Source organism: Globicephala melas, chromosome 12 (assembly GCF_963455315.2).
Source record: "Globicephala melas chromosome 12, mGloMel1.2, whole genome shotgun sequence".
Taxonomy (NCBI): Eukaryota; Metazoa; Chordata; class Mammalia; order Artiodactyla; family Delphinidae; genus Globicephala; species Globicephala melas.
In genome coordinates, this window is record NC_083325.1 from 8,937,769 (window position 1) to 8,950,194 (window position 12,426).

Here is a 12,426-nt window from a genome sequence, read left to right on the forward strand (position 1 = left end):
CGGCTCCGAAGCTTCCCCCCTCCGCCTCCCGCAGTCTCTGCCCACGAAGGGCCTTCCTAGTATGTGGAAACTTTTCCTCCTTCACAGCTCCCTCCCACTGGTGCAGGTCCCGTCCCTATTCTTTCGTCTCTGTTTTTCCTTTTTTCTTTTGCCCTACCCAGGTACGTGGGGAGTTTCTTGCCTTTTGGGAGGTCTGAGGTCTTCTGCCAGCATTCAGCAGGTGTTCTGTAGGAGCTGTTCCACATGTTGATGTATTTCTGATGTATTTGTGGGGAAGAAGGCGATATCCGGGTCTCACTCCTCTGCCATCTTGAATGTCTCCTCACAACTCAATCTTTTATTTGCTTTCTAATTATATCACTAGACCTACCCAAATCTATACTAATAAACAGGGTAGGGGAGGAGTGGAGAATAGAAAAAAGAGAAAGGAAGAAAGGAAATATATTGGGGGCAAAAAATGAAAAGCTTTAAAAGCTAGTGTATAGTATGAGAAAAAGCATGTATTGAATAAGACAGCACAGAAACCAAGAATACATGTGCTCCCATGTGTGTGTGTTGAAAAAGCGTGTGTTGAATAAGACAGCACAGAAACCGAGAATATACGTGCTCACCACTTAGAATATTCAGTCCAGCAATACACAAAATGAAGGTTTATTCGGATAACATCAAACCCATTTTTCACATCTACAGTAAATATACAGGGCAGAGAGAAAAACAAATTGAATGTCAAAAGGTCATTACCAATCAAGAGTAGAGTGCTACAGGGCAATGAAGCAGAGTAGATGGCCCAGGGCAAGCCCATCACATACAGGAATGTAATATTGATATATTGCAAAGGAATCCACATACATCAGTGGAGAAAGAAAGATTAGTAAGTGAATGGTGTGAATATCTTTTTTGGTGGTGTATTTCTTTCTGTACTTTAGACTTCTGGGGGGAGATAGATTTCTAGTAGTGAAAATACTGGATCAACATGATTAAACATTTTGGCGTCATGTCTCACACTGAATTGCTTTCCAAAAAAAGTTTTAAGACAATCTAAGTCACAGCAGCAGTGTATATGGAATACCCATATACACTGAATTAGCATAAAAATAATATCTCACCGTTTCCAGCTGAATTTGCTTTGATAAAGAAATTAATGTCAATTAGTAGTGAACAGTAGTGAAATTGAACATTTTTGTATTTAACTTCTTTTGCCCATTTACCTGTTGGGGTCTGCCCACTTGGTTCAGAAAGGCAAGAGGGAGAGCATCACAAACTATCACCCAGAGAAAACTTATTTGCAGGAACCACTCTCAGCAACAGCAAAGAAGAGTGCGTTTAGCCATGAAGCATAGCCCCTTCCCCACACCATCTCCCATATGAACCACCAGCAGATACCTATCTTGTGTCCTTTCAGTGGTGAATAGTAAAGGGGAAGCCAGCACACAGCATCCAAAGAACAACATAAGAAAAAAATGAGGGAAAGAGCAGCAAAATTACCAAGAGATGAATAACACTCACTAAAAACGTTATCAGGGAATACATGAAAATTATGATCCAATATTTCACCACAAATTTAAAAATATATATGAAGCCATCATCTCCTTGAAGGAAGAAAACAAAGCAGACATGCAAAAACTCAAGAATGTGATGGCAAGATAACAGGAAGAGATGAAATATGAAAAAGTCAGGAAAGAAGAAAAAAAATCACAGAAATTAAGATGAAAATGGTGGGAAATCAACAAAGAAAATATACGCTGGAACTCACTATAAGAAACTAGACAAGGTGAACACAAGCAGAAATAAAGTATTCTAAAACATCAGCGAGAAAATAATAGGAGACAGTCAAAGGAGAGCTATCGTACTTTATACGCAAAGTGAGTCACCAAGAGAGAAGAAAACCAGCCTGGCACAACGGTTAAGAAAACGAAGTATTTGACTTCATGTCAATGAAGTGAATGTGAATTTGGACAAGTTTCTTAACCACTTTCTTTCTTGGTTTCCCCGTCACTAAAATGAGGATAATGTTAGTACCTACTCCATAGGGCTGTTAGGAAGTTTAAGTGGGTTAAAATTTGATATGAGGCTGGAACAGTGCCTGGCATATTCCAAGCAATGTCCAAGTGTTTGTTAAATTTAAAAATAGTAATAAATAAAACAACAGGGCAGAAGAAGTATTTTAAAGTATAATTCAAGGAAACTTGCCTGAAATAGAAGTCTTAGAGGTTCATATTAAAGGGCACACTACATACCAGGGAATGTCAACCACAGCAGTCAACGCTGAGACATATCCTAGGACTTAGTGGATTTAAAGATTAAAAAAAGAATGCTTTGGAGCAAAATGGCTGAACAAGATATCCCTTGATCATACCCCTGCCTCAACAACAATAAGTTGGCATCCAGCCACGGACAAAAGTGCCTTCACAGGAGCTTTGAAAGTGTCTTCATAGGAGCTTTGGGATCCAGGTAGGAGACTGTGAAGTCCAAGACCAAGGAGAGGTGTTTTGAGAAGGCAGGTCTGCCCCATGCTGCTGACTTACCAACCATGCTCCCCGCTACAGAAACAGAAACAGCTTTGTGCCCCCGAGAACTTGACTACAGCCCTGTTTGGCTTGGTCCTCCTGTCTCCAGCACCACATGCCGAAGGACCCAGGAGGAGCCATGCTCGCCCGAGCATCAGGTGATACACATACAGCCCTCGGTCCCAGCTGTGGACCCTAAATTGGCCCGTGAGCCAGGTCCAGCCCCTCTTGGCCACAGTCTGGGAGCCCCTGGAGGTAAGCCCCCAAACTCAGTCAGACTGTGGATTCTGAAGAGGCCCTGTAATTGGGCTCCAGCCCATCCCAGCCACGGTCCGCAGTCTTGCTAGCACAGGGATCCTGCAGGAGAAATACCTGTCTATACCCCCAGAGATCCAGAAAGGGCCCCATACTTGCCTCTAAACCCCTCACAGCCTCCATCTGCCAGCAGTCCTTAGGGTCCAGGGCCCCAGTGGGAGACTCTCCAGTCTGAACCCCCAGAAGGACCCTGTACTGGGCTCCAACCTCAACACAGCTTCAGTCCACCAGCAGACCTGCCAGCAAAGGACCCAGTAGTACACACTACTGTCTGTGCTCCAAGAGACTCTGAAAAGGACATATACTCAGTTCCAGGTCCTCCCAGCCTCAGTCCACACCACTGAGCCCAACTTGCCCAGGGACCTGGTGGGAGACATACACATCTGTGCCTCCAGGGCCAGGTCTGCAGACCTCAAACATGGCTATAGAATCTCAAACAACCCTGGGGCCCCATTCCAGCCCCTCTCAGCCATGGTCCAGGGCCAGTCCTGCCCACCTAGGGGCCCATCCAGTGACCAGGCATCAGTCCTCCCAGGGATCTAGTGGGAGCCATGCCCCCTGCACACCTAGTAATAGACCTGCTGTCTAAGGACCCAACTGTGGAACCTGAAGAGGATCCTTATCCCAGAACACCCTACTGAACAAGGTACTGGGGGCAGTCCCATTCACCCAGAGACGAGACAGGATCCACACCTGTCCCAGCCCCTGATAACAAGCCTGCCAACTGAAGATCCCACTACAGACCCAGCAACAGCCATATAACTGGGTCTAACCCAGCACAACCGAGATTTCAGAGGTAGTCCATCAGCCCAGGGAACAGACCGGAGAAGGTTTTTACCTATGGAAACTAGTCTGTAAAGACTGGAAGAAGTGTATGCTTCTTCAAATGTACAGATACCAATGCAAGGCTACATGAATCATTAAGAATCAGGCAAAGATGACACCATCAAAGGAATTAATACAGATCCAGGAACTGACCCCAAAGAAATGGAGACCTACAGATTACTTGAAAAAGAATTCAAAATAATCATCTTAAAGAAACTCAGTGAGGGCTTCCCTGGTGACGCAGTGGTTGAGAGTCCGCCTGCCGATGCAGGGGACGTGGGTTCGTGCCCCAGTCTGGGAAGATCCCACATGCTGTGGAGTGGCTAGGCCCGTGAGCCATGGCTGCTGAGCCTGTGCGTCCAGAGCCTGTGCTCTGCAACGGGAGAGGCCACAACAGTGAGAGGCCCGCATACCGCACACACAAAAAAAGGAAACTCAATGAAATGCAAGAACACAGATAACTAAACAAAATCAGGAAAACAATACATGAACAAAATGAGTTTAATAAAGAAACAGAAACCATAAAAAAGAACCAAAACAGAAATCCTGAACCTGAAGAATACAATGTCAGAACTGAAAAATTCTTTAGAGAGCCTCAACAATAGACTTGATCATGAAGCAGAATCAGAAAACTTGAAGACAGATGATTTGAAATTAGCCGATTATAAGAACAAAAAGGAAAAAGAATGAAAACGAGTGAAGAAAACCTATATGTATTATGGGACACCTTCAAGCAAATGAATAGTCACAACATAGGAGTCCCAGAAGGAAAAGACAGAAAGGGGCAGAAAGATTATTTAAAGAAATAATAGCTGAAAATTTCCCAAATCTAGAAAGAGATATGGACATCTAAGTAGAAGAATCTCAAAGGATCCCAAGGACCCCAAGCAAGACCAACCCAAAGAAGATCACTCTGAGACACACCATCATCAAAATGTAAAAAGTCAAAGATGAAGAGAAAATTTTGAAAGCAGCAAGAGAAAAATGACTTATCATGAACAAGGGAACCCCCATAAGGCTATCAGCAGATTTCTCTGCAGAAAGTCTGCAGGCCATGAGGGAATGAGCTGATATGAAATATTCACAGTGCTAAAAGCAAAAAACTGCCAACCAAGAAAACTATACCCAGCAAAACTGTCCTTCAGAAATGAAGGAGAGATAAAGAATTTCACAGACAAACAAAAGCTAAGGAAGTTCATCATCACTACATCTACCTTACAGAAATGCTAAAGGAAGTTGAAATGAAAGGATGCTAAGTAACAACTTAAAAATACATAAAAGTATAAAACTCACTGGTAAAGGTAATTATATAGTTCAATTCAGAATACCCAAATGCTGTAATCATGGTGTGTAAATCACTTTTATCTCTAGCACAGAAGTTAAACAATAATATTAAAAACAACTATAATAAGCTACAATAATAAATAAGCTACAATATGTATAAGCTATAATTATATACAGTATATAAGCTACAATAATTTGTTAATGGATGCACAAGATAAAAAGATCAATAGCATAAAATGTGGGGAGGAGAGAGTAAAAGAGTAGTGGTTTTATATGCAATTGAAAGTAAGTTGTTATCAGCTTAAAATAGACGTTATATCTTACAAGATGTTTTATGTAAGCCTTGTGGTGGCCACACATATACAAAAAATACAACGAAGACCTTTAGTAGTTACAGAAAAAATAAAGGAATTAAAGCATACCATTACAAAAAATAAATCACAAAGGAAGACAGTAAGAGAGGAAGAAAGGAACAAAATAACTAAAAATGTCATAAAATAACATAATGGTAATAGTAAGTCTTTATCTATCAATAATTACATTAAATGTAAATGGACTAAATTCTCCAATCAAAAGACACAAAGTGGCTGAATGGATAGAAGAAACATCCAACAACATGCTGCCTATAGGAGACTCACTTTAGCTTTAAGGACACACATAGGTTGAAAGTGAAGGGATGAAAAAAGATGTTCCATGCAAATGGTAACCAAAGGAGAGCAGAAGTGGCTATACTTATATCAGATAAAATAGCCTTTCAATCAAAACTGGTCACAAGAGACAAAGAAGGTCGCTATGTAAAAAGGGACCAAGTGATAAAGAGACCAAGTCATTAAGAGGATATAACAATTGTAGGTATATATGCACCCAACATTGAAGCACCTAAATATTTAAAGCAAATATTAATAGAACTGAAGGGAGAAATAGATAACAATGTAATAATAGTAGGGAACTTCAATACCCCACATTCAACAATGGTTACATCACCCAGACAGAAAGTAAATAAGGAAACACTGTACTTGAACTATTCCTTAGACCAAATGGACCTGAGACACATACAGAACATACCACCAACAGCACCAGAATACACATTTTTCTCAATTGCATCTGAAACATTCTCCAGGATAGATCATATATTAAGTCACAAAATAAGCTTTAGCAAATGTAAGGAAACTGAAATCATACCAAGTATCTTTTCCAACCATAATAGTATGAAACTAGAAATTAATCAAAAGAGGAAAATGGAAAATTCACAAATGTGTGGAAATTAAACAACACACTCCTGAACAAATGAGTCAAAGAAGACATCAAAAAAGAAATCAAAAAATATCTTGAAACAAATAGAAATGGAAACACAGAACAAAAAAATATCAAAACCTATGGAGTGCAGCAAAAGCCATTCTAAGAGGGAAGTGTATAGCAACAGCACCTACATTTAAAAGATAAAAAGAAAGATCACAGATAAATGACCTAACTTTACACCTCAAGGAAATAAAGAACTAAATGAGTCCAAAGATGGCAGAAGTAACAAAGATCAGAGCAGAAATAAACGAAATATAGACAGGAAAAACAATAGAAAAGATCAACAAAACTAAGACGGTATTCTGAAAAGATAAAATTGACAAACCTTTAGCTAGACTAAGAAAAAAGAGCAAAGACTCAGTGATCATGGGTTGCCTGTGCCCTGGTCATTGATAGTACAGGGAGAGGAGTTACTGAAAGACATTTTTCCATGTTTGAAGGGCCCAGTTGTCCCTTCCAAACCCTGGAACTTTCACACACTACCTTTTTTCTCCTGCCATTCCCTTCAGAGCTCAGGCCTTTGCTGCCCCCCTCCGTGATATGGTGACCAGGCTAGCGCCCAGATTGCAGGGTTCACTTTGTCTTTGAAGTTAAGGAGTCTCTTGGCAGAAACCAGTCAACACATCTATATTTGGATCTCACACTGGAACGAGTTCAGGTCGGTTCGGTGGGAGGTAGAAACCCTGTGACAGTTCTTTTGCTTAGTAGACTCCACAGATGCAACATGGTGCCCCCAAGAGGCATGCCTGGCTCCCAGATAACAGGTCAGCCTTAGATCTGGAGATTGTTGAGGAAGTCCCATGAGTCAGTGACCTTGGGGTGACGTGGGATCTGGGATTGCTGGTATTTCTCCCCAAGATTCCTATTGTTCATGGACACCAGTGGGGCAGAGAATGGACAGTGAGGTCTCCATGTGAAGAGCTCCCTGCTGCCTGCTCAGAGCATCACAGGAGAACTGTTCACTCAGCATGAGAGATCAGGGGCAAAGCACTGGGACTGGGGGCTTGGCATCCCCTTTAGCTGGCTCTGAGTCCTGACAGCAGTGCCCTTGCAGAGCCAGGGAAGGCTGACCCTGGTCCCTCTGCTGTGCCTGGATGACTTCAATAACCAAGAGATTTTTTCTTGAGTTGGCAGCTGCTCCTCATCATCATTTTCTCTCCATCCATCCATTCAATAAACCATATGGACCCACCCACCCCCAAAAAAGGAGCAAAGACTCAAATAAAATTAGAAATGAAATCTAAATATGACACAATAGAAATACAAAGGATCATAAGAGACTATTATAAATAATCACATGCCAACAAATTGGATAACCTAAAAGAATGGATAAATTCCTAGAAATATAGAAACTACCAACACTGAATCATGAAGAAAAAGAAAATCTGGGCCAGGTGCCTGGAGGCACGTCAGCCGGTCCTTTCGCAGGCTTTTCGGGGACAAGGATGGCTATAGCCAGTGATTTCTACCTACACTACTATGTAGGGCACAAAGGCAAGTTTGGACACGAGTTTCTGGAGTTGGAGTTTTGGCCAGATGGAAAACTTAAGATATGCCAACAACAGCAATTATAAAAATGATGTCATGATCAGAAGGGAGGCTTATGTACACAAGAGTGTAATGGAAGAACTGAAGAGAATTACTGATGACAGTAAATTACAAAAGAAGATGATGCTTTGTGGCCTCCCTCTGACAGGGCTGGCCAGCAGGAGCTTGAAATTGTAATTGGAGATGAACACATTTCTTTTACCACATCAAAAATAGGTTCCCTTATTGATGTTAATCAGTCAAAGGATCCTGACGGCCTTCGAGTATTTTACTGTTTGGTACAGGACGTGAAATGTTTAGTTTTTAGTCCTACTGGATTATATTTCAAGATTAAACCAATCTAAATTGTAAAAAAAAAAAAAAAAAAGAAAAAGAAAATCTGAACAGATTAAGAATTAATACCAATCCTCCTCAAGCCCTTCCAAAAAACTGAAAAAGAGGGAGCACTTCCAAGCTCATTTTATGAGGCCAGCACTAGCCTTATACCAAAGCCAAATAATGACACTACAAGAAAAGTTTACTATAGACTAATATCACTAATGAATATGTATGCAAAAATTCTCAACAAAATACTAGCAAACCAAATTCAACATCACATTAAAAGGTTCATACACTATGATCAAGTAGGATTTATCCCTGGGATGCAAAGACTGTTCAACATACACAAATTAATAAATGTGATACACCAAATCATGATTCTCTCAATAGATGTAGAAAAAGCATTTCACAAAATTCAACATTCTTTCATGATAAATGAACATGAAGTGAACTCTCAAGAAATTGGGTACAGAAGGAATATACCTCAACATAATAAAAACCATATATGACAAACTCACAGCTAACATACTCAGTGGTGAAAGGTTGAAAGCTTTCCCACTAAGATCAGGAACAAGAAAAGAGTTTCCACTCTCACTACTCCCATTCAGCATAGTACTGGAAGTCCCAGCAAGAGCAATCAGGCAAGAAAAATAAATAAATACATCCAAATCAGACAGGCAGAAGTAAAATAGTCTCTGTTTGCAGATGATATGATCTTAAAAACTCCACCAAAAAACCTACTAGAACTAATAAACAAATTCAGTAAAGTTGCAGGATACAAAATCAACAGGCAAAAATCAGTTGTGTTTCTACATACTAACAGCAAATTATCTGAAAAAGATATAAAGAAAACAATCCCACTTATAATAGCATCAAAAATAATACTTAGAAATAAATTTAACCAAGATGTTGAAAGATCTGTACACTGACAAATTATAAGACATTGATAAAAATAAATTGATGAAGACACAAATAAATGGAAAAATATCTCTTGTATGTGAATTAGAATAATTAACATTGTTAAAATGTCTATATTACCGAAAGCCATCTATAGATTCAAGGCAATTCCTATTAAAGTTCCAAAGGGGGCTTCCCTGGTGGCACAGTGGTTAAGAATCTGCCTGCCAATGCAGGGGACAGGGGTTCAAGCCCTGGTCCGGGAAAATCCCACATGCCGTGGAGCAATTAAGCCTGTGCGCCACAACTACTGAACCTGCGCTCTACAGCCCGCGAGCCACAACTACTGAGCCCGCATGTCACAGCTACTGAAGCCCGCGCACCTAGAGCCTGTGCTCCCAACAAGAGAAGCCACCGCAATGAGAAGCCCATGCACTGCAATGAAGAGTAGCCCCTGCTTGCTGCAACTAGAGAAAGCCCGTGAGTAGCAACGAAGACCCAACGCAGCCAAAAATTAAATAAATTAATGAATTAATTAATTTTTAAAAATTTCAAAGGCATTTTTCACAGAAATAGAAAAAACAATCCTAAAATTCATATGGAACCACATAAGACCCTGAATACCCAAAGCAATCCTGGGAAATAAGAACAAAGCTGTAGGCATCATGATTCCTGATTTCAAGCTCTATTACAACACAATAGTAATCAAAACAATATGGTACTGGCATAAAAGTGACACACAGACCAATGGAACTGAATAAAGAACCCAGAAATAAACCCATGCATATACAGTCAACTAATACCTGACAAGGGAGCCAAGAATCCTCAACAGAAAAATTATAGTCTCTTCAATAAATGGTGTTGGAAAAACTGAATATGCACATGCGGAAGAATGAAATTGGACCCCTATATTATACCACTCACCAAATTAACTTGAAACAGATTAAAGACTTAAACATAAGACTTGAAACTGTAAAATACTAGAGGAAAACATAGGGGAAAAGCTCCTTGATACTGGTTTTGGCAACAATTATTTTGGATATGACACCAATAGAGCAAGCAACAAAAGCAAAAATAAACAAGTGGGGCTACATCAAACTAAAAATCTTCTGCACAGCAAAAGAAACAATCAGCAAAACAAAAGTCAACTTACAGAATGGAAGTAAATATTTACAAACCATCTATCTTAGAGGAAGTTAATATGCAAAATATATAAGGAACTCATACAACTTAATAGCAAAATACAAACAATCCAATTAAAATGGACAAAGGATTTGAATAGATATTTTTCCAGAAAAGATACACAAATGGCCAACAGATACATGGGAAGGTACTCAACATCACTAATTACCAGGGAAATGCAAAAGATATCCCCACACACCTGTTAGAATGGCTATTATCAAAAAGACAAGAGACAACAGTGTTGGTGTGGAGGTAGAGAAAAGGGAACCTTTGTGCCCTGTTGGTGCGAAATGTGAATTGGTGAAGCCACTATGGAAAACAGGATGGAGGTTCCTCAAAAAAATTGAAAATAGAACTACCATATGATCCAGCAATCCCACTTCTGGGTATATACCCAAAGGAAATGAAATTACTATTCTGAAGAGATATCTATACTCCCATGTTCATTCCAGCATTATTTACAATATTCAAGACATGGAAGTAACCGAAGCATCCACTGACAGATGAATGGATAAAGAAAATGTGATTTTATATATTTTTTATGGGTACAAAAATTTGAAATATATCAATGCAATATTACTCATCCATGAGAAAGAAGGAAATCCTGTCATTTGCAACAACATGGATGGACCTTGAGGGCATTATGCTAAGTGAAATAAGTCAGATACAGAAAGACAAATACTGTATGATCTCAGTTATATGTGGAAACAAAAAAAGCCAAACTCATAGAAAGAGAGAGTAGAATGGTGGTTGCCGGGGGCTGGGGCTGAGAGAAATGGGGAGAAATTGGTCAAAGGGTCCAAACTTTCAGTTATTAGATGAGTAAGTCCTGGGGATCTAATGTACAGTGTGGTGACTATATTTAACAATACAGTATTATACACTTGAAGGTTTCTAATTGAATGTTCTCACCACACGCAAAAAGACGTAATTATGTGAGGTGATGGATGCATTAACTAAGCTTATTGTGATAATCGTTTCACAATATATATGTGTATTACATTGTACATCTTAAATTTTCTCAATACTATATGTCAATTTTATCTCAATAAAGCTGGTGGAATAAAAGAAACCTCTGAGCAACCAGGCAAAAAGATAAAGTCACTTACAAAAGAAAAAAATCAAGTTGGCCTTGGATTTCTTCTCGGCAGCACACACTATGAGAAGACACTGCAGCACCACCCATAACACACACGAGACAAACAAAAAGTGAGCCAAGGGCGTTCTATCCAGCCAAGCTGTCCTTTAAGTATAAAAACGTAGAAAAGAACATTTGGAAACCCTGGGAATATTGTTCCTCTGATTCCCTCCTTGAGGAAACTATTAGAAGATAAATTTTAGCCAACCAAGAGGTGGCTGGGGAAACCAAAGGAGATGGACTACAAGTGAGAACAGAATGTACTTAATAGCAGAAATATTAAAACTAAAACAAACATGGGAATTGGGATGACAGAAGAAAAGTAAAGGTGATAAAAAAAAACTTAGTCTTTAAGGGCTTCCCTGGTGGCGCAGTGGTTGAGAGTCAGCCTGCCGATGCAGGGGACAAGGGTTCGTGCCCCGGTCCAGGAAGATCCCACATGCCGCGGAGCCGCTGCGCCCGCGAGCCATGGCCGCTGAGCCTGCGCGTCCGGAGCCTGTTGCTCCGCAACGGGAGAAGAACTTAGTCTTTAAGTTGCTTACCTAGTAGTAATAACAGTAGGGTAACCCACAGGATGGTGATGGTCATGGCAGTAACAGCAGTTATAATTATTGGCTGGCTAACCATGAGCCAGGTACTACATAAAACACTGTGTGTGTGTGTGTGTGTGTGTGTGTGTATACACACAGTGTTTCATACAGTGTATACACACATATACACATATATACACACACGCATATATATATATATATATATATATTCCTAACAACCCATAAGGTAAACATCATCATCCCCATTCATAACTAAGGAAGCTAAAGCTCAGATTAGTTAAGTACCTCAACCACGATCACACAGCTAAGTGACAAATCCAAACCCAGGCCTGACTCCAAAGCCCAGGCTCTTGATTTTACCGCATTTGCGTTCATTGAACATAGGACAGACCTTATTCCTCTCTGCCTCCTCATCATTTAACACAACTAATATAATATAATATAGCATAGTATAATATAATAATAACAACCTATTTTTCCCATTTTATAGATGAGGAAAGGAAGCAGAAAGGTTAAATGACTTTCCCAAAGTTACACAGCTACGTAATCGACGGGGCAGCTA

At 40.0% G+C, this 12,426-nt stretch overlaps 1 protein-coding gene, 1 non-coding gene and 1 pseudogene across 2 annotated transcripts in view; 2 read left to right on the top strand and 1 right to left on the bottom strand.

The window, feature by feature from the left end:
* Positions 1 to 12,426, bottom strand: part of VWA3B (von Willebrand factor A domain containing 3B) — a 216,764-nt gene that overhangs the window by 152,271 nt on the left and 52,067 nt on the right. The gene's annotated exons all lie outside the window — the stretch shown is intronic.
* On the top strand, positions 6,587 to 6,709 carry LOC115843188 (small nucleolar RNA SNORA71). Its single transcript, XR_004035639.1, has one exon. It is a non-coding gene; the product is annotated as a small nucleolar RNA SNORA71 (small nucleolar RNA).
* Positions 7,676 to 8,122, top strand: LOC115843141 (protein mago nashi homolog 2 pseudogene; annotated as a pseudogene).